The following is a 24,271-nucleotide window of genomic DNA, read 5'->3' on the forward strand; positions in this document are numbered from 1 at the left end:
TTTATTAATAAGAATATTTTTCTGCATAAAATCTAAAGTACTGTGCTCAGTAAACACCGTACAACAGTTTCATGTACATTGTAGCTTTTTAAAATGGCTTAATTTGCATAAAAATGCAACGCAGCACATATGCTGCAAATGGACCAATATTCAACCTAAATATGACCAAATCGCAACATATATTTTGTTCATAATCCTGGAAATTTTTATGCTATCATTAAATGCTTACCATTAATAAAAAGCTCATATTTTCTAATACCAGATATGCAATAAAATAATAAAATATGACTTATTAATGCATTCCAACATAAGAAAGTGACACCTGTAACTTATTTGACGGGGCCTCAACAGGCTTTCCGTGGACAATGCATTAATAGGTCATATTTTATTAATAAGAATTTTGTTTTGCATAAAATCTAAAGTGCAGTGCTCAGTAAACACCGTACAGCAGTTTCATGTACATTTTAGCTATTAAAATGGCTTAATTTGCATAAAAGTGCAACGCAGCACATGTGCTGCAAATGGACCAATATTCAACCTAAATATGACCAAATCGCAACATATATTTTGTTCATAATCCTGGAAATTTTTATGCTATCATTAAATGCTTAACATTAATAAAAAGCTCATATTTTTTAATACCAGATATGCAATAAAATAATAAAATATGACTTATTAATGCATTCCAACATAAGAAAGTGACACCTGTAACTTATTTGACGGGGCCTCCACAGGCTTTCCGTGGACAATGCATTAATAAGTCATATTTTATTAATAAGATCATTTTATTGCATAATACCTACAGTACAGTGCTCAGGAAACACCGTCAAGTAGTTGCATGTACATTGGAGCTATTAAAATGGCTTAATTTGCATAAAAATAAACTGTCCACGGAAAGCCTGCATAGGCCACGTCAAATAAGTTACCGGTGTCACTTTCTAAGAAAGTGACACCTGTAACTTATTTGACGGGGCCTCCACAGGCTTTCCGTGGACAATGCATTAATAGGTCATATTTTATTAATAAGAATTTTTTTTTGCATAAAATCTAAAGTACAGTGCTCAGTAAACACCGTACAACAGTTTCATGTACATTTTAGCTATTAAAATGGCTTAATTTGCATAAAAGTGCACTGTCCACGGAAAGCATGTTTAGGCCCCGTCAAATAAGTTGCACGTGGGCACTTCCTGTGATTTTGCAGAGTCATACAGGAACTGCCCACTTGCAACTTATTTGACGCGACCTAAATAAGTGTTCCGTGGACAATGCATTAATAGGTCATATTTTATTAATAAGATAATTTTTTTGCATAAAATCTAAAGTACTGTGCTCAGTAAACACCGTACAACAGTTTCATGTACATTGTAGCTATTAAAATGGCTTAATTTGCATAAAAATAAACTGTCCACGGAAAGCCTGCATAGGCCCCGTCAAATAAGTTACCGGTGTCACTTTCTAAGAAAGTGACACCTGTAACTTATTTGATGGGGCCTCCACAGGCTTTCCGTGGACAATGCATTAATAGGTCATATTTTATTAATAAGAATATTTTTCTGCATAAAATCTAAAGTACTGTGCTCAGTAAACACCGTACAACAGTTTCATGTACATTGTAGCTATTAAAATGGCTTAATTTGCATAAAAATGCAACGCAGCACATGTGCTGCAAATGGACCAATATTCAACCTAAATATGACCAAATCGCAACATATATTTTGTTCATAATCCTGGAAATTTTTATGCTATCATTAAATGCTTAACTTTAATAAAAAGCTCATATTTTTTAATACCAGATATGCAATAAAATAATAAAATATGACTTATTAATGCATTCCAACATAAGAAAGTGACACCTGTAACTTATTTGACGGGGCCTCCACAGGCTTTCCGTGGACAATGCATTAATAAGTCATATTTTATTAATAAGATTATTTTATTGCATAATACCTACAGGACAGTGCTCAGGAAACACCGTCAAGTAGTTTAATGTACATTGGAGCTATTAAAATGGCTTAATTTGCATAAAAATAAACTGTCCACGGAAAGCCTGCATAGGCCCCGTCAAATAAGTTACCGGTGTCACTTTCTAAGAAAGTGACACCCGTAACTTATTTGACGGGGCCTCCACAGGCTTTCCGTGGACAATGCATTAATAGGTCATATTTTATTAATAATAATTTTTATTTGCATAAAATCTAAAGTACAGTGCTCAGTAAACACCGTACAACAGTTTCATGTACATTTTAGCTATTAAAATGGCTTAATTTGCATAAAAGTGCACTGTCCACGGAAAGCATGTTTAGGCCCCGTCAAATAAGTTGCACGTGGGCACTTCCTGTGATTTTGCCTAGTCATACAGGAACTGCCCACTTGCAACTTATTTGACGCGACCTAAATAAGTGTTCCGTGGACAATGCATTAATAGGTCATATTTATAAATAAGATGATTTTATTGCGTGATACCGACAGTACAGTGCTCAGGAAACACCGTCAATCTGTTTCATGTACATTGGAGCTCGTAAAATGGCTTATTTGGCATAAAAACGCACTGTCCACGGAAAGCATGTTTAGGCACCGTCAAATAAGTTGCACGTGGGCACTTCCTGTGATTTTGCCGAGTCATACAGGAACTGCCCACTTGCAACTTATTTGACGGGTGCCTTCACAATGGAATAAGTTGCACGTGTCAGCGGCTCCCGTTCGGCCCCCGGGGGCCCGAGGGGCCTCAAATTTCTCAGGAAGTTGCGTCACTTGGCCCTCGACGACATACCGAGAGGGCTAGGTCGGGGGCCGCCAAAAAATATATTTCATTGCTCTCCATACAACTTTCTGTCTTACATAGACCTCTGTGTTGGAAGGGCCTGTGCAGCAGCTACTTTCTCGGTGCTTTATTGGCTCGGGAAGCATCTGGGGCCACGAAACTCCAGGACCCGTGTCGGGGGGCCCTGATGGTCCCCCGTGATGAATCTCGGGGCCCTGCGACCTTCGTGACCCCTGAGTTTCCGACGTGCCACTGGCAACTTATTCAATGGAAAATTCATAGGTGGTGAGTGGTCAAGCGGGTCTTTTTCGGCCATTCGGGCAGATGCGGACACGGAACCCCGGAGGCTGTCCCGGGGGACCGTGACGTGACGTATATGTCAATTTCGGGCCGATCGGACCTTTCTCTCCGCTGTCCAACAAACACCTATGAAAATGAATGAGATAAGTTGCACGTGTCAGCGGCTCCCGTTCGGCCCCCGGGGGCCCGAGGGGCCTCAAATTAATCAGGAAGTTGCGTCACTTGGCCCTCGACGACATACCGAGAGGGCTAGGTCGGGGGCCGCCAAAAAATATATTTCATTGCTCTCCATACAACTTTCTGTCTTACATAGACCTATGTGTTGGAAGGGCCTGTGCAGCAGCTACTTTCTCGGTGCTTTATTGGCTCGGGAAGCATCTGGGGCCACGAAACTCCAGGACCCGTGTCGGGGGGCCCTGACGGTCCCCCGTGATGAATCTCGGGGCCCTGCGACCTTCGTGACCCCTGAGTTTCCGACGTCCCACTGGCAACTTATTCAATGGAAAATTCATAGGTGGTGAGTGGTCAAGGGGGTCTTTTTCGGCCATTCGGGCAGATGCGGACACGGAACCCCGGAGGCTGTCCCGGGGGACCGTGACGTGACGTATATGTCCATTTCGGGCCGATCGGACCTTTCTCTCCGCTGTCCAACAAACACCTATGAAAATGAATGAGATAAGTTGCACGTGTCAGCGGCTCCCGTTCGGCCCCCGGGGCCCCGAGGGGCCTCAAATTTTGCAGGAAGTTGCGTCACTTGGCCCTCGACGACATACCGAGAGGGCTAGGTCGGGGGCCGCCAAAAAATATATTTCATTGCGCTCCATACAACTTTCTGTCTTACATAGACCTCTGTGTTGGAGGGCCTGTGCAGCAGCTACTTTCTCGGTGCTTTATTGACTCGGGAAGCATCTGGGGCCACGAAACTCCAGGACCCGTGTCGGGGGGCCCTGACGGTCCCCCGTGATGAATCTCGGGGCCCTGCGACCTTCGTGACCCCTGAGTTTCCGACGTCCCACTGGCAACTTATTCAATGGAAAATTCATAGGTGGTGAGCGGTCAAGGGGGTCTTTTTCGGCCTCCCGTAACTTATTTGACGGGGCCGCCACAAGCTTTCCGTGGACAATGCATTAATAGGTCATATTTTATTTATTATTCATATTTTTATGATTTCATTGCTTAATATCTACAGTACAGTACTCAGGAAACACCCTCCGGCAGTTTCATGTGCATCCGAGCTCGTAAAATGGCTTAATTTGCATAAAAATGCACTGTCCACGGAAAGCCTGTGTAGGCCCCGTCAAATAAGCTGCACGTGGGCACTTCCTGTGATTTTGCCGAGTCATACAGGAACTGCCCACTTGCAACTTATTTGACGCGACCTAAATAAGTGTTCCGTGGACAATGCATTAATAGGTCATATTTTATAAATAAGATGATTTTATTGCGTGATACCGACAGTACAGTGCTCAGGAAACACCGTCAATCTGATTCGTGTACATTGGAGCTCGTAAAATGGCTTATTTGGCATAAAAACGCACTGTCCACGGAAAGCATGTTTAGGCCCCGTCAAATAAGTTGCACGTGGGCACTTCCTGTGATTTTGCCGAGTCATACAGGAACTGCCCACCTGTAACTTATTTGACGGAGCCTCCACAGGCTTTCCGTGGACAATGCATTAATAGGTCATATTTTATTAATAAGAACATTTTTTGCATAAAATCTAAAGTACAGTGCTCAGGAAACACCGTCAAGTAGTTTCATGTACATTGGAGCTATTAAAATGGCTTAATTTGCATAAAAATAAACTGTCCACGGAAAGCCTGCATAGGCCCCGTCAAATAAGTTACCGGTGTCACTTTCTAAGAAAGTGACACCTGTAACTTATTTGACGGGGCCTCCACAGGCTTTCCGTGGACAATGCATTAATAGGTCATATTTTATTAATAAGAATATTTTTTTGCATAAAATCTAAAGTACTGTGCTCAGTAAACACCGTACAACAGTTTCATGTACATTGTTGCTATTAAAATGGCTTAATTTGCATAAAAATGCAATGCAGCACATGTGCTGCAAATGGACCAATATTCAACCTAAATATGACCAAATCGCAACATATATTTTGTTCATAATCCTGGAAATTTTTATGCTATAATTAAATGCTTAACATTAATAAAAAGCTCATATTTTTTAATACCAGATATGCAATAAAATAATAAAATATGACTTATTAATGTATTCCAACATAAGAAAGTGACACCTGTAACTTATTTGACGGGGCCTCCACAGGCTTTCCGTGGACAATGCATTAATAAGTCATATTTTATTAATAAGATTATTTTATTGCATAATACCTACAGTACAGTGCTCAGGAAACACCGTCAAGTAGTTTCATGTACATTGGAGCTATTAAAATGGCTTAATTTGCATAAAAGTGCACTGTCCACGGAAAGCATGTTTAGGCCCCGTCAAATAAGTTGCACGTGGGCACTTCCTGTGATTTTGCCGAGTCATACAGGAACTGCCCACTTGCAACTTATTTGACGCGACCTAAATAAGTGTTCCGTGGACAATGCATTAATAGGTCATATTTATAAATAAGATGATTTTATTGCGTGATACCGACAGTACAGTGCTCAGGAAACACCGTCAATCTGTTTCATGTACATTGGAGCTCGTAAAATGGCTTATTTGGCATAAAAACGCACTGTCCACGGAAAGCATGTTTAGGCCCCGTCAAATAAGTTGCACGCGGGCACTTCCTGTGATTTTGCCGAGTCATACAGGAACTGCCCACTTGCAACTTATTTGACGGGTGCCTTCACAATGGAATAAGTTGCACGTGTCAGCGGCCCCCGTTCGGCCCCCGGGGGCCCGAGGGGCCTCAAATTTCTCAGGAAGTTGCGTCACTTGGCCCTCGACGACATACCGAGAGGGCTAGGTCGGGGGCCGCCAAAAAATATATTTCATTGCTCTCCATACAACTTTCTGTCTTACATAGACCTCTGTGTTGGAAGGGCCTGTGCAGCAGCTACTTTCTCGGTGCTTTATTGGCTCGGGAAGCATCTGGGGCCACGAAACTCCAGGACCCGTGTCGGGGGGCCCTGACGGTCCCCCGTGATGAATCTCGGGGCCCTGCGACCTTCGTGACCCCTGAGTTTCCGACGTGCCACTGGCAACTTATTCAATGGAAAATTCATAGGTGGTGAGCTGTCAAGGGGGTCTTTTTCGGCCATTCGGGCAGATGCGGACACGGAACCCCGGAGGCTGTCCCGGGGGACCGTGACGTGACGTATATGTCCATTTCGGGCCGATCGGACCTTTCTCTCCGCTGTCCAACAAACACCTATGAAAATGAATGAGATAAGTTGCACGTGTCAGCGGCTCCCGTTCGGCCCCCGGGGCCCCGAGGGGCCTCAAATTTTGCAGGAAGTTGCGTCACTTGGCCCTCGACGACATACCGAGAGGGCTAGGTCGGGGGCCGCCAAAAAATATATTTCATTGCTCTCCATACAACTTTCTGTCTTACATAGACCTCTGTGTTGGAGGGCCTGCGCAGCAGCTACTTTCTCGGTGCTTTATTGGCTCGGGAAGCATCTGGGGCCACGAAACTCCAGGACCCGTGTCGGGGGGCCCTGGCGGTCCCCCGTGATGAATCTCGGGGCCCTGCGACCTTCGTGACCCCTGAGTTTCCGATGTCCCACTGGCAACTTATTCAATGGAAAATTCATAGGTGGTGAGCGGTCAAGGGGGTCTTTTTCGGCCTCCCGTAACTTATTTGACGGGGCCTCCACAAGCTTTCCGTGGACAATGCATTAATAGGTCATATTTCATTTATTATTCATATTTTTATGATTTCATTGCTTAATATCTACAGTACAGTACTCAGGAAACACCCTCCGGCAGTTTCATGTGCATCCGAGCTCGTAAAATGGCTTAATTTGCATAAAAATGCACTGTCCACGGAAAGCCTGTGTAGGCCCCGTCAAATAAGCTGCACGTGGGCACTTCCTGTGATTTTGCCGAGTCATACAGGAACTGCCCACTTGCAACTTATTTGACGCGACCTAAATAAGTGTTCCGTGGACAATGCATTAATAGGTCATATTTTATAAATAAGATGATTTTATTGCGTGATACCGACAGTACAGTGCTCAGGAAACACCGTCAATCTGATTCGTGTACATTGGAGCTCGTAAAATGGCTTATTTGGCATAAACACGCACTGTCCACGGAAAGCATGTTTAGGCCCCGTCAAATAAGTTGCACGTGGGCACTTCCTGTGATTTTGCCGAGTCATACAGGAACTGCCCACCTGTAACTTATTTGACGGAGCCTCCACAGGCTTTCCGTGGACAATGCATTAATAGGTCATATTTTATTAATAAGAACATTTTTTGCATAAAATCTAAAGTACACTGCTCAGTAAACACAGAACAACAGTTTCATGTACATTGTAGCTATTAAAATGGCTTAATTTGCATAAAATTGCACTGTCCACGGAAAGCCTGCACAGGCCCCGTCAAATAAGTTACAGGTGTCACTTTCTGATGTTGGAATGCATTAATAAGTCATATTTTATTAATAAGAACATTTTTTGCATAAAATCTAAAGTACAGTGCTCAGGAAACACCGTCAAGTAGTTTCATGTACATTGGAGCTATTAAAATGGCTTAATTTGCATAAAAATAAACTGTCCACGGAAAGCCTGCATAGGCCCCGTCAAATAAGTTACCGGTGTCACTTTCTAAGAAAGTGACACCTGTAACTTATTTGACGGGGCCTCCACAGGCTTTCCGTGGACAATGCATTAATAGGTCATATTTTATTAATAAGAATATTTTTTTGCATAAAATCTAAAGTACTGTGCTCAGTAAACACCGTACAACAGTTTCATGTACATTGTTGCTATTAAAATGGCTTAATTTGCATAAAAATGCAATGCAGCACATGTGCTGCAAATGGACCAATATTCAACCTAAATATGACCAAATCGCAACATATATTTTGTTCATAATCCTGGAAATTTTTATGCTATAATTAAATGCTTAACATTAATAAAAAGCTCCTATTTTTTAATACCAGATATGCAATAAAATAATAAAATATGACTTATTAATGCATTCCAACATAAGAAAGTGACACCTGTAACTTATTTGACGGGGCCTCCACAGGCTTTCCGTGGACAATGCATTAATAAGTCATATTTTATTAATAAGATTATTTTATTGCATAATACCTACAGTACAGTGCTCAGGAAACACCGTCAAGTAGTTTCATGTACATTGGAGCTCGTAAAATGGCTTATTTGGCATAAAAACGCACTGTCCACGGAAAGCATGTTTAGGCCTCGTCAAATAAGTTGCACGTGGGCACTTCCTGTGATTTTGCCGAGTCATACAGGAACTGCCCACTTGCAACTTATTTGACGCGACCTAAATAAGTGTTCCGTGGACAATGCATTAATAGGTCATATTTATAAATAAGATGATTTTATTGCGTGATTCCGACAGTACAGTGCTCAGGGAACACCGTCAATCTGTTTCATGTACATTGGAGCTCGTAAAATGGCTTATTTGGCATAAAAACGCACTGTCCACGGAAAGCATGTTTAGGCCCCGTCAAATAAGTTGCACGTGGGCACTTCCTGTGATTTTGCCGAGTCATACAGGAACTGCCCACCTGTAACTTATTTGACGGAGCCTCCACAGGCTTTCCGTGGACAATGCATTAATAGGTCATATTTTATTAATAAGAACATTTTTTGCATAAAATCTAAAGTACACTGCTCAGTAAACACAGAACAACAGTTTCATGTACATTTTAGCTATTAAAATGGCTTAATTTGCATAAAAGTGCACTGTACACGGAAAGCCTGCACAGGCCCCGTCAAATAAGTTACAGGTGTCACTTTCTGATGTTGGAATGCATTAATAAGTCATATTTTATTAATAAGAACATTTTTTGCATAAAATCTAAAGTACAGTGCTCAGGAAACACCGTCAAGTAGTTTCATGTACATTGGAGCTATTAAAATGGCTTAATTTGCATAAAAATAAACTGTCCACGGAAAGCCTGCATAGGCCCCGTCAAATAAGTTACCGGTGTCACTTTCTAAGAAAGTGACACCTGTAACTTATTTGACGGGGCCTCCACAGGCTTTCCGTGGACAATGCATTAATAGGTCATATTTTATTAATAAGAATATTTTTTTGCATAAAATCTAAAGTACTGTGCTCAGTAAACACCGTACAACAGTTTCATGTACATTGTTGCTATTAAAATGGCTTAATTTGCATAAAAATGCAATGCAGCACATGTGCTGCAAATGGACCAATATTCAACCTAAATATGACCAAATCGCAACATATATTTTGTTCATAATCCTGGAAATTTTTATGCTATAATTAAATGCTTAACATTAATAAAAAGCTCATATTTTTTAATACCAGATATGCAATAAAATAATAAAATATGACTTATTAATGCATTCCAACATAAGAAAGTGACACCTGTAACTTATTTGATGGGGCCTCCACAGGCTTTCCGTGGACAATGCATTAATAAGTCATATTTTATTAATAAGATTATTTTATTGCATAATACCTACAGTACAGTGCTCAGGAAACACCGTCAAGTAGTTTCATGTACATTGGAGCTATTAAAATGGCTTAATTTGCATAAAAGTGCACTGTCCACGGAAAGCATGTTTAGGCCCCGTCAAATAAGTTGCACGTGGGCACTTCCTGTGATTTTGCCGAGTCATACAGGAACTGCCCACTTGCAACTTATTTGACGCGACCTAAATAAGTGTTCCGTGGACAATGCATTAATAGGTCATATTTATAAATAAGATGATTTTATTGCGTGATACCGACAGTACAGTGCTCAGGAAACACCGTCAATCTGTTTCATGTACATTGGAGCTCGTAAAATGGCTTATTTGGCATAAAAACGCACTGTCCACGGAAAGCATGTTTAGGCCCCGTCAAATAAGTTGCACGTGGGCACTTCCTGTGATTTTGCCGAGTCATACAGGAACTGCCCACTTGCAACTTATTTGACGGGTGCCTTCACAATGGAATAAGTTGCACGTGTCAGCGGCCCCCGTTCGGCCCCCGGGGGCCCGAGGGGCCTCAAATTTCTCAGGAAGTTGCGTCACTTGGCCCTCGACGACATACCGAGAGGGCTAGGTCGGGGGCCGCCAAAAAATATATTTCATTGCTCTCCATACAACTTTCTGTCTTACATAGACCTCTGTGTTGGAAGGGCCTGTGCAGCAGCTACTTTCTCGGTGCTTTATTGGCTCGGGAAGCATCTGGGGCCACGAAACTCCAGGACCCGTGTCGGGGGGCCCTGACGGTCCCCCGTGATGAATCTCGGGGCCCTGCGACCTTCGTGACCCCTGAGTTTCCGACGTGCCACTGGCAACTTATTCAATGGAAAATTCATAGGTGGTGAGCGGTCAAGGGGGTCTTTTTCGGCCATTCGGGCAGATGCGGACACGGAACCCCGGAGGCTGTCCCGGGGGACCGTGACGTGACGTATATGTCAATTTCGGGCCGATCGGACCTTTCTCTCCGCTGGCCAACAAACACCTATGAAAATGAATGAGATAAGTTGCACGTGTCAGCGGCTCCCGTTCGGCCCCCGGGGGCCCGAGGGCCCTCAGATTAATCAGGAAGTTGCGTCACTTGGCCCTCGACGACATACCGAGAGGGCTAGGTCGGGGGCCGCCAAAAAATATATTTCATTGCTCTCCATACAACTTTCTGTCTTACATAGACCTATGTGTTGGAAGGGCCTGTGCAGCAGCTACTTTCTCTGTGCTTTATTGTCTCGGGAAGCATCTGGGGCCACGAAACTCCAGGACCCGTGTCGGGGGGCCCTGACGGTCCCCCGTGATGAATCTCGGGGCCCTGCGACCTTCGTGACCCCTGAGTTTCCGACGTGCCACTGGCAACTTATTCAATGGAAAATTCATAGGTGGTGAGTGGTCATGGGGGTCTTTTTCGGCCATTCGGGCAGATGCGGACACGGAACCCCGGAGGCTGTCCCGGGGGACCGTGACGTGACGTATATGTCCATTTCGGGCCGATCGGACCTTTCTCTCCGCTGTCCAACAAACACCTATGAAAATGAATGAGATAAGTTGCACGTGTCAGCGGCTCCCGTTCGGCCCCCGGGGGCCCGAGGGGCCTCAAATTTCTCAGGAAGTTGCGTCACTTGGCCCTCGACGACATACCGAGAGGGCTAGGTCGGGGGCCGCCAAAAAATATATTTCATTGCTCTCCATACAACTTTCTGTCTTACATAGACCTATGTGTTGGAAGGGCCTGTGCAGCAGCTACTTTCTCGGTGCTTTATTGGCTCGGGAAGCATCTGGGGCCACGAAACTCCAGGACCCGTGTCGGGGGGCCCTGACGGTCCCCCGTGATGAATCTCGGGGCCCTGCGACCTTCGTGACCCCTGAGTTTCCGACGTCCCACTGGCAACTTATTCAATGGAAAATTCATAGGTGGTGAGCGGTCAAGGGGGTCTTTTTCGGCCTCCCGTAACTTATTTGACGGGGCCTCCACAAGCTTTCCGTGGACAATGCATTAATAGGTCATATTTTATTTATTATTCATATTTTTATGATTTCATTGCTTAATATCTACAGTACAGTACTCAGGAAACACCCTCCGGCAGTTTCATGTGCATCCGAGCTCGTAAAATGGCTTAATTTGCATAAAAATGCACTGTCCACGGAAAGCCTGTGTAGGCCCCGTCAAATAAGCTGCACGTGGGCACTTCCTGTGATTTTGCCGAGTCATACAGGAACTGCCCACTTGCAACTTATTTGACGCGACCTAAATAAGTGTTCCGTGGACAACGCATTAATAGGTCATATTTTATAAATAAGATGATTTTATTGCGTGATACCGACAGTACAGTGCTCAGGAAACACCGTCAATCTGATTCGTGTACATTGGAGCTCGTAAAATGGCTTATTTGGCATAAAAACGCACTGTCCACGGAAAGCATATTTAGGCCCCGTCAAATAAGTTGCACGTGGGCACTTCCTGTGATTTTGCCGAGTCATACAGGAACTGCCCACTTGCAACTTATTTGACGCGACCTAAATAAGTGTTCCGTGGACAATGCATTAATAGGTCATATTTTATTTATTATTCATGTTTTTATGATTTCATTGCTTAATATCTACAGTACAGTGCTCAGGAAACACCCTCCGGCAGTTTCATGTACATCCGAGCTCGTAAAATGGCTTAATTTGCAAAAAAATGCAATGTCCACGGAAAGCCTGTGTAGGCCCCGTCAAATAAGTTACATGTGTCACTTTCTGATTTTGGAATGCATTAATAAGTCATATTTTATTAATACGATTATTTTATTGCATAATACCTACAGTACAGTGCTCAGGAAACACCCTCTGGCAGTTTCATGTACATCCGAGCTCGTAAAATGGCTTAATTTGCAAAAAAATGCAATGTCCACGGAAAGCCTGTGTAGGCCCCGTCAAATAAGTTACAAGTGTCACTGTCACTGGATCTCGGCTTCTGGATGAGATATTAAGCTGAAACCTTCGTTCCGCAGCTATTTGGGACGCCCTTTGTCTATGGTGCGAAAAGCAAAAAAATCCGCAATATTCAAAATTTCACACTTCCCTTTAAGGTGTTAGGGCATCAAATCCACCGGCCGCTTAATAGGCTGGCAACGGGCAGCTTCATAGGTGGTAAATGTCAAAGCTGCGCCCCACCCCCTAGATGATTTTTCCCGCCCCCGAAAACCGCCTGGGCGCCAAGGGGAGGACCGACGGGTCCTGCCAGAGGTGTCCGCTCGGTCCTGGGGCCCCCAGGGTCCCTGCGGGACCTCGATAAAGTTACCATCCGTTTGAATGGGTTTTGATGTAATTTGGTACTCGGCCACAGGATGGCACATTGCTTGCCACAAACAGCCTATTCATCCCCCTTACCTCCTATATGACCACAAACAGCCTATTCATCCCCCTTACCTCCTATATGACCACAAACAGCCTATTCATCCCCCTTACCTCCTATATGACCAAGAACAGCCTATTCATCCCCCTTACCTCCTATATGACCAAAAACAGCCTATTCATCCCCCTTACCTCCTATATGACCAAAAACAGCCTATTCATCCCCCTTACCTCCTATATGACCAAGAACAGCCTATTCATCCCCCTTACCTCCTATATGACCAAAAACAGCCTATTCATCCCCCTTACCACCTATATGACCACGAACAGCCTATTAATTTCCCCAAAAAAATATGCACTGTCCACGGAAAGCCTGTACAGGCCCTGTCAAATAAGTTACAGATGTCACTTTCTGACGTTGGAATTTCGAGTTGGATTTTGGTGAGTTTCACCACTATTGGTGCATGCCCACCTGTAACTTATTTGACGGGGCCTCCACAGGCTTTCCGTGGACAATGCATTAATAGGTCATATTTTATTAATTAGATAATTTTTTTTGAATAAAATCCTCAATAAACACCGTCCAGCAGTTTCATATACATTGTGGCTATTAAAATGGCTTAATTTGCATAAAAATGCAATGCAGCACATGTGCTGCAAATGGACCAATATTCAACCTAAATATGACCAAATCGCAACATATATTTTGTTCATAATCCTGGAAATTTTTATGCTATCATTAAATGCTTAACATTAATAAAAAGCTCATATTTTTAATACCAGATATGCAATAAAATAATAAAATATGACTTATTAATGCATTCCAACATCAAAAAGTGACACCTGTAACTTATTTGACGGGGCCTCAACAGGCTTTCCGTGGACAATGCATTAATAGGTCATATTTTATTAAAAAGATTATTTTATTGCATAATACCTACAGTACTGTGCTCAGTAAACACCGTACAACAGTTTCATGTACATTGTAGCTATTAAAATGGCTTAATTTGCATAAAAGTGCACTGTCCACGGAAAGCCTGCACAGGCCCCGTCAAATAAGTTACCGGTGTCACTTTCTAAGAAAGTGACACCTGTAACTTATTTGACGGGGCCTCCACAGGCTTTCCGTGGAAAATGCATTAATAGGTCATATTTTATTAATAAGAATATTTTTTTGCATAAAATCTAAAGTACTGTGCTCAGTAAACACCGTACAACATTTTCATGTACATTGTAGCTATTAAAATGGCTTAATTTGCATAGAAATGCAACGCAGCACATGTGCTGCAAATGGACCAATATTCAACCTAAATATGACCAAATCGCAACATATATTTTGTTCATAATCCTGGAAATTTTTATGCTATCATTAAATGCTTACCATTAATAAAAAGCTCATATTTTTTAATACCAGATATGCAATAAAATAATAAAATATGACTTATTAATGCATTCCAACATAAGAAAGTGACACCTGTAACTTATTTGACGGGGCCTCCACAGGCTTTCCGTGGACAATGCATTAATAATTCATATTTTATTAATAAGATTATTTTATTGCATAATACCTACAGTACAGTGCTCAGGAAACACCGTCAAGTAATTTCATGTACATTGGAGCTATTAAAATGGCTTAATTTGCATAAAAATGCAACGCAGCACATGTGCTGCAAATGGACCAATATTCAACCTAAATATGACCAAATCGCAACATAGATTTTGTTCATAATCCTGGAAATTTTTATGCTATCATTAAATGCTTAACATTAATAAAAAGCTCCTATTTTTTAATACCAGATATGCAATAAAATAATAAAATATGACTTATTAATGCATTCCAACATAAGAAAGTGACACCTGTAACTTATTTGACGGGGCCTCCACAGGCTTTCCGTGGACAATGCATTAATAATTCATATTTTATTAATAAGATTATTTTATTGCATAATACCTACAGTACAGTGCTCAGGAAACACCGTCAAGTAATTTCATGTACATTGGAGCTATTAAAATGGCTTAATTTGCATAAAAATGCAACGCAGCACATGTGCTGCAAATGGACCAATATTCAACCTAAATATGACCAAATCGCAACATATATTTTGTTCATAATCCTGGAAATTTTTATGCTATCATTAAATGCTTAACATTAATAAAAAGCTCCTATTTTTTAATACCAGATATGCAATAAAATAATAAAATATGACTTATTAATGCATTCCAACATAAGAAAGTGACACCTGTAACTTATTTGACGGGGCCTCCACAGGCTTTCCGTGGACAATGCATTAATAGGTCATATTTTATTAATAAGATTATTTTTTTGCATAAAATCTAAAATACAGTTCTCAGTAAACACCGTACAACAGTTTCATATACATTGTGGCTATTAAAATGGCTTAATTTGCATAAAAATGCAACGCAGCACATGTGCTGCAAATGGACCAATTTTCAACCTAAATATGACCAAATCGCAACATATATTTTGTTCTTAATCCTGGAAATTTTTATGCTATCATTAAATGCTTAACATTAATAAAAAGCTCATATTTTGTAATACCAGATATGCAATAAAATAATAAAATATGACTTATTAATGCATTCCAACATAAGAAAGTGACACCTGTAACTTATTTGACGGGGCCTCCACAGGCTTTCCGTGGACAATGCATTAATAATTCATATTTTATTAATAAGATTATTTTATTGCATAATACCTACAGTACAGTGCTCAGGAAACACCGTCAAGTAATTTCATGTACATTGGAGCTATTAAAATGGCTTAATTTGCATAAAAATGCAACGCAGCACATGTGCTGCAAATGGACCAATATTCAACCTAAATATGACCAAATCGCAACATATATTTTGTTCATAATCCTGGAAATTTTTATGCTATCATTAAATGCTTAACATTAATAAAAAGCTCCTATTTTTTAATACCAGATATGCAATAAAATAATAAAATATGACTTATTAATGCATTCCAACATAAGAAAGTGACACCTGTAACTTATTTGACGGGGCCTCCACAGGCTTTCCGTGGACAATGCATTAATAATTCATATTTTATTAAAAAGATTATTTTATTGCATAATACCTACAGTACAGTGCTCAGGAAACACCGTCAAGTAATTTCATGTACATTGGAGCTATTAAAATGGCTTAATTTGCATAAAAATAAACTGTCCACGGAAAGCCTGCATAGGCCCCGTCAAATAAGTTACCGGTGTCACTTTCTAAGAAAGTGACACCTGTAACTTATTTGACGGGGCCTCCACAGGCTTTCCGTGGACAATCCATTAATAGGTCATATTTTATTAATAAGATTATTTTTTTGCATAAAATCTAAAGTACAGTGCTCAGTAAACACCGTACAACTGTTTCATGTACATTGTAGCTATTAAAATGGCTTAATTTGCATAAAAATGCAACGCAGCACATGTGCTGCAAATGGACCAATATTCAACCTAAATATGACCAAAACTCAACATAAATTTTGTTCATAATCCTGGAAATTTTTATGCTATCATTAAATGCTTAACATTAATAAAAAGCTCATATTTTGTAATACCAGATATGCAATAAAATAATAAAATATGACTTATTAATGCATTCCAACATAAGGAAGTGACACCTGTAACTTATTTGACGGGGCCTCCACAGGCTTTCCGTGGACAATGCATTAATAGGTCATATTTTATTAATAAGATTATTTTTTTGCATAAAATCTAAAGTACTGTGCTCAGTAAACACCGTACAACTGTTTCATGTACATTGTAGCTATTAAAATGGCTTAATTTGCATAAAAATGCAACGCAGCACATGTGCTGCAAATGGACCAATATTCAACCTAAATATGACCAAATCGCAACATATATTTTGTTCATAATCCTGGAAATTTTTATGCTATCATTAAATGCTTAACATTAATAAAAAGCTCATATTTTGTAATACCAGATATGCAATAAAATAATAAAATATGACTTATTAATGCATTCCAACATAAGAAAGTGACACCTGTAACTTCTTTGATGGGGCTTCCACAGGCTTTCCGTGGATAATGCATTAATAGGTCATATTTTATTAATAAGATTATTTTTTTGCATAAAATCTAAAGTACAGTGCTCAGTAAACACCGTACAACTGTTTCATGTACATTGTAGCTAATAAAATGGCTTAATTTGCATACAATTTGACCTGTGCTTTCTCCATTTCTAAACAGGCTATACCAACATATCCTATATATTTGGAAAGCTTAGATAATGAGCTTTACATTGATGGTAACCTTTTAAAATTACCATAAAGATTTCCTGAAATATTAACAAAAAGCTATTGTCAAATTTAAGCACTGCATTCAATAAAAACAGCTCTATGTGACCTGTGCTTTCTCCATTTCTAAATAGGCTATACCAACATGTCATATATTTTTGGAAAGCTTAGATAATGTGCTTTACATTGATGGTAACCTTTTAAAATTACCATAAAGATTTCCTGAAATATTAACAAAAAGCTGTTGTCAAATTTAAGCACTGCATTCAATAAAAACAGCTCTATGTGACCTGTGCTTTCTCCATTTCTAAATAGGCTATACCAACATGTCATATATTTTTGGAAAGCTTAGATAATGAGCTTTACATTGATGGTAACCTTTTAAAAATACCATAAAGATTTCCTGAAATATTAACAAAAAGCTACTGTCAAATTTAAGCACTGCATACAATAAAAAAAGCTCTATTTGACCTGTGCTTTCTCCATTTCTAAATAGGCTATACCAACATGTCATATATTTTTGGAAAGCTTAGATAATGAGCTTTACATTGATGGTAACCTTTTAAAAATACCATAAAGATTTCCTGAAATATTAACAAAAAGCTACTGTCAAATTTAAGCACTGCATACAATAAAAACAGCTCTATGTGACCTGTGCTTTCTCCATTTCTAAATAGGCTATACCAACATGTCATATATTTTTGGAAAGCTTAGATAATGATCTTTACATTGATGGTAACCTTTTAAAATTACCATAAAGATTTCCTGAAATATTAACAAAAAGCTACTGTCAAATTTAAGCACTGCATACAACAAAAACAGCTATATGTGACCTGTGCTTTCTCCATTTCTAAATAGGCTATACCAACATGTCATATATTTTTGGAAAGCTTAGATAATGATCTTTACATTGATGGTAACCTTTTAAAAATACCATAAAGATTTCCTGAAATATTAACAAAAAGCTACTGTTAAATTTCAGCACTGCATTCAATAAAAACAGCTCTATGTGACCTGTGCTTTCTCCATTTCTAAATAGGCTATACACACATATCATATATTCTTGGAAAGCTTAGATAATGATCTTTACATTGATATTAACCTTTTAAAATTACCATAAAGATTTCCTGAAATATTAACAAAAAGCTACTGTCAAATTTCAGCACTGCATTCAATAAAAACAGCTCTATGTGACCTGTGCTTTCTCCATTTCTAAATAGGCTATACACACATATCATATATTTTTGGAAAGCTTAGATAATGTGCTTTCCATTGATGGTAACCTTTTAAAAATACCATAAAGATTTCCTGAAATATTAACAAAAAGCTACTTTCAAATTTCAGCACTGCATTCAATAAAAACAGCTCTATTTGACCTGTGCTTTCTCCATTTCTAAATAGGCTATACCAACATGTCATATATTTTTGGAAAGCTTAGATAATGAGCTTTACATTGATGGTAACCTTTTAAAAATACCATAAAGATTTCCTGAAATATTAACAAAAAGCTACTGTCAAATTTAAGCACTGCATACAACAAAAACAGCTCTATGTGACCTGTGCTTTCTCCATGTCTAAATAGGCTATACCAACATGTCATATATTTTTGGAAAGCTTAGATAATGAGCTTTACATTGATGGTAACCTTTTAAAAATACCATAAAGATTTCCTGAAATATTAACAAAAAGCTACTGTCAAATTTAAGCACTGCATACAATAAAAAAAGCTCTATTTGACCTGTGCTTTCTCCATTTCTAAATAGGCTATACCAACATGTCATATATTTTTGGAAAGCTTAGATAATGATCTTTACATTGATGGTAACCTTTTAAAATTACCATAAAGATTTCCTGAAATATTAACAAAAAGCTACTGTCAAATTTAAGCACTGCATACAACAAAAACAGCTATATGTGACCTGTGCTTTCTCCATGTCTAAATAGGCTATACACACATATCATATATTTTTGGAAAGCTTAGATAATGTGCTTTCCATTGATGGTAACCTTTTAAAAATACCATAAAGATTTCCTGAAATATTAATAAAAAGCTACTGTCAAATTTAAGCACTGCATACAATAAAAAAAGCTCTATTTGACCTGTGCTTTCTCCATTTCTAAATAGGCTATACCAACATATCATATATTTTTGGAAAGCTTAGATAATGATCTTTACATTGATGGTAACCTTTTAAAATTACCATAAAGATTTCCTGAAATATTAACAAAAAGCTACTGTCAAATTTCAGCACTGCATTCAATAAAAACAGCTCTATGTGACCTGTGCTTTCTCCATTTCTAAATAGGCTATACACACATATCATATATTTTTGGAAAGCTTAGATAATGTGCTTTCCATTGATGGTAACCTTTTAAAAATACCATAAAGATTTCCTGAAATATTAATAAAAAGCTACTGTCAAATTTAAGCACTGCATACAATAAAAAAAGCTCTATTTGACCTGTGCTTTCTCCATTTATAAATAGGCTATACCAACATGTCATATATTTTTGGAAAGCTTAGATAATGTGCTTTACATTGATGGTAACCTTTTAAAATTACCATAAAGATTTCCTGAAATATTAACAAAAAGCTACTGTCAAATTTCAGCACTGCATTCAATAAAAACAGCTCTATGTGACCTGTGCTTTCTCCATTTCTAAATAGGCTATACACACATATCATATATTTTTGGAAAGCTTAGATAATGTGCTTTCCATTGATGGTAACCTTTTAAAAATACCATAAAGATTTCCTGAAATATTAACAAAAAGCTACTGTTAAATTTAAGCACTGCATTCAATAAAAACAGCTATATGTGACCTGTGCTTTCTCCATTTCTAAATAGGCTATACCAACATGTCATATATTTTTGGAAAGCTTAGATAATGACCTTTACATTGATGGTAACCTTTTAAAAATACCATAAAGATTTCCTGAAATATTAACAAAAAGCTACTGTTAAATTTAAGCACTGCATTCAATAAAAACAGCTCTATGTGACCTGTGCTTTCTCCATTTCTAAATAGGCTATACACACATATCATATATTTTTGGAAAGCTTAGATAATGACCTTTACATTGATGGTAACCTTTTAAAAATACCATAAAGATTTCCTGAAATATTAACAAAAAGCTACTGTCAAATTTCAGCACTGCATTCAATAAAAAAAGCTCTATTTGACCTGTGCTTTCTCCATTTCTAAATAGGCTATACCAACATGTCATATATTTTTGGAAAGCTTAGATAATGACCTTTACATTGATGGTAACCTTTTAAAAATACCATAAAGATTTCCTGAAATATTAACAAAAAGCTACTGTTAAATTTCAGCACTGCATTCAATAAAAAAAGCTCTATTTGACCTGTGCTTTCTCCATTTCTAAATAGGCTATACCAACATGTCATATATTTTTGGAAAGCTTAGATAATGATCTTTACATTGATGGTAACCTTTTAAAAATACCATAAAGATTTCCTGAAATATTAAGAAAATGCTACTGTCAAATTTGCATTAATTAAAAACAGCTCTATATAACCTAAATATGGCCAAATCGCAACATATATTTTGTTCATAATCCTGGAAATGTTTATGCTATCATTAAATGCTTAACATTAATAAAAAGCTCATATTTTTTAATACCAGATATGCAATAAAATAATAAAATATGACTTATTAATGCATTCCAACATAAGAAAGTGACACCTGTAACTTATTTGACGGGGCCTCCACAGGCTTTCCGTGGACAATGCATTAATAGGTCATATTTTATTAATAAGATTATTTTTTGCATAAAATCTAAAGTACAGTGCTCAGTAAACACCGTACAACTGTTTCATGTACATTGTAGCTATTAAAATGGCTTAATTTGCATAAAAATGCAACGCAGCACATGTGCTGCAAATGGACCAATATTCAACCTAAATATGACCAAAACTCAACATATATTTTGTTCATAATCCTGGAAATTTTTATGCTATCATTAAATGCTTAACATTAATAAAAAGCTCATATTTTGTAATACCAGATATGCAATAAAATAATAAAATATGACTTATTAATGCATTCCAACATAAGAAAGTGACACCTGTAACTTATTTGACGGGGCCTCCACAGGCTTTCCGTGGACAATGCATTAATAGGTCATATTTTATTAATAAGATTATTTTTTTGCATAAAATCTAAAGTACTGTGCTCAGTAAACACCGTACAACAGTTTCATGTACATTGTAGCTATTAAAATGGCTTAATTTGCATAAAAATGCAACGCAGCACATGTGCTGCAAATGGACCAATATTCAACCTAAATATGACCAAATCGCAACATAAATTTTGTTCATAATCCTGGAAATTTTTATGCTATCATTAAATGCTTAACATTAATAAAAAGCTCATATTTTGTAATACCAGATATGCAATAAAATAATAAAATATGACTTATTAATGCATTCCAACATAAGAAAGTGACACCTGTAACTTATTTGACGGGGCCTCCACAGGCTTTCCGTGGACAATGCATTAATAGGTCATATTTTATTAATAAGATTATTTTTTTGCATAAAATCTAAAGTACAGTGCTCAGTAAACACCGTACAACAGTTTCATATACATTGTGGCTATTAAAATGGCTTAATTTGCATAAAAATGCAACGCAGCACATGTGCTGCAAATGGACCAATATTCAACCTAAATATGACCAAATCGCAACATATATTTTGTTCATAATCCTGGACATTTTTATGCTATCATTAAATGATTAACATTAATAAAAAGCTCATATTTTTTTAATACCAGATATGCAATAAAATAATAAAATATGACTTATTAATGCATTCCAACATAAGAAAGTGACACCTGTAACTTATTTGACGGGGCCTCCACAGGCTTTCCGTGGACAATGCATTAATAGGTCATATTTTATTAATAAGATTATTTTTTTGCATAAAATCTAAAGTACAGTGCTCAGTAAACACCGTACAACAGTTTCATATACATTGTGGCTATTAAAATGGCTTAATTTGCATAAAAATGCAACGCAGCACATGTGCTGCAAATGGACCAATATTCAACCTAAATATGACCAAATCGCAACATAAATTTTGTTCATAATCCTGGAAATTTTTATGCTATCATTAAATGCTTAACATTAATAAAAAGCTCATATTTTGTAATACCAGATATGCAATAAAATAATAAAATATGACTTATTAATGCATTCCAACATAAGAAAGTGACACCTGTAACTTATTTGACGGGGCCTCCACAGGCTTTCCGTGGACAATGCATTAATAGGTCATATTTTATTAATAAGATTATTTTTTTGCATAAAATCTAAAGTACAGTGCTCAGTAAACACCGTACAACAGTTTCATATACATTGTGGCTATTAAAATGGCTTAATTTGCATAAAAATGCAACGCAGCACATGTGCTGCAAATGGACCAATATTCAACCTAAATATGACCAAATCGCAACATATATTTTGTTCATAATCCTGGACATTTTTATGCTATCATTAAATGATTAACATTAATAAAAAGCTCATATTTTTTTAATACCAGATATGCAATAAAATAATAAAATATGACTTATTAATGCATTCCAACATAAGAAAGTGACACCTGTAACTTATTTGACGGGGCCTCCACAGGCTTTCCGTGGACAATGCATTAATAGGTCATATTTTATTAATAAGATTATTTTTTTGCATAAAATCTAAAGTACAGTGCTCAGTAAACACCGTACAACTGTTTCATGTACATTGTAGCTATTAAAATGGCTTAATTTGCATAAAAATGCAACGCAGCACATGTGCTGCAAATGGACCAATATTCAACCTAAATATGACCAAAACTCAACATAAATTTTGTTCATAATCTTGGAAATTTTTATGATATCATTAAATGCTTAACATTAATAAAAAGCTCATATTTTGTAATACCAGATATGCAATAAAATAATAAAATATGACTTATTAATGCATTCCAACATAAGAAAGTGACACCTGTAACTTATTTGACGGGGCCTCCACAGGCTTTCCGTGGACAATGCATTAATAGGTCATATTTTATTAATAAGATAATTTTTTTGCATAAAATCTAAAGTATAGTGCTCAGTAAACACCGTACAACAGTTTCATATACATTGTGGCTATTAAAATGGCTTAATTTGCATAAAAATGCAACGCAGCACATGTGCTGCAAATGGACCAATATTCAACCTAAATATGACCAAATCGCAACATAAATTTTGTTCATAATCCTGGAAATTTTTATGCTATCATTAAATGCTTAACATTAATAAAAAGCTCATATTTTGTAATACCAGATATGCAATAAAATAATAAAATATGACTTATTAATGCATTCCAACATAAGAAAGTGACACCTGTAACTTATTTGACGGGGCCTCCACAGGCTTTCCGTGGACAATGCATTTATAGGTCATATTTTATTAATAAGATTATTTTTTGCATAAAATCTAAAGTACAGTGCTCAGTAAACACCGTACAACAGTTTCATATACATTGTGGCTATTAAAATGGTTTAATTTGCATAAAAATGCAACGCAGCACATGTGCTGCAAATGGACCAATATTCAACCTAAATATGACCAAATCGCAACATATATTTTGTTCATAATCCTGGAAATTTTTATGCTATCATTAAATGCTTAACATTAATAAAAAGCTCATATTTTGTAATACCAGATATGCAATAAAATAATAAAATATGACTTATTAATGCATTCCAACATAAGAAAGTGACACCTGTAACTTCTTTGATGGGGCCTCCACAGGCTTTCCGTGGACAATGCATTAATAGGTCATATTTTATTAATAAGATTATTTTTTTGCATAAAATCTAAAGTACAGTGCTCCGTAAACACCGTACAACTGTTTCATGTACATTGTAGCTAATAAAATGGCTTAATTTGCATACAATTTGACCTGTGCTTTCTCCATTTCTAAATAGGCTATACACACATATCATATATTT

Source organism: Barbus barbus (assembly GCF_936440315.1).
Source record: "Barbus barbus genome assembly, chromosome: 38".
In the NCBI taxonomy this organism is placed as follows: domain Eukaryota; kingdom Metazoa; phylum Chordata; class Actinopteri; order Cypriniformes; family Cyprinidae; genus Barbus; species Barbus barbus.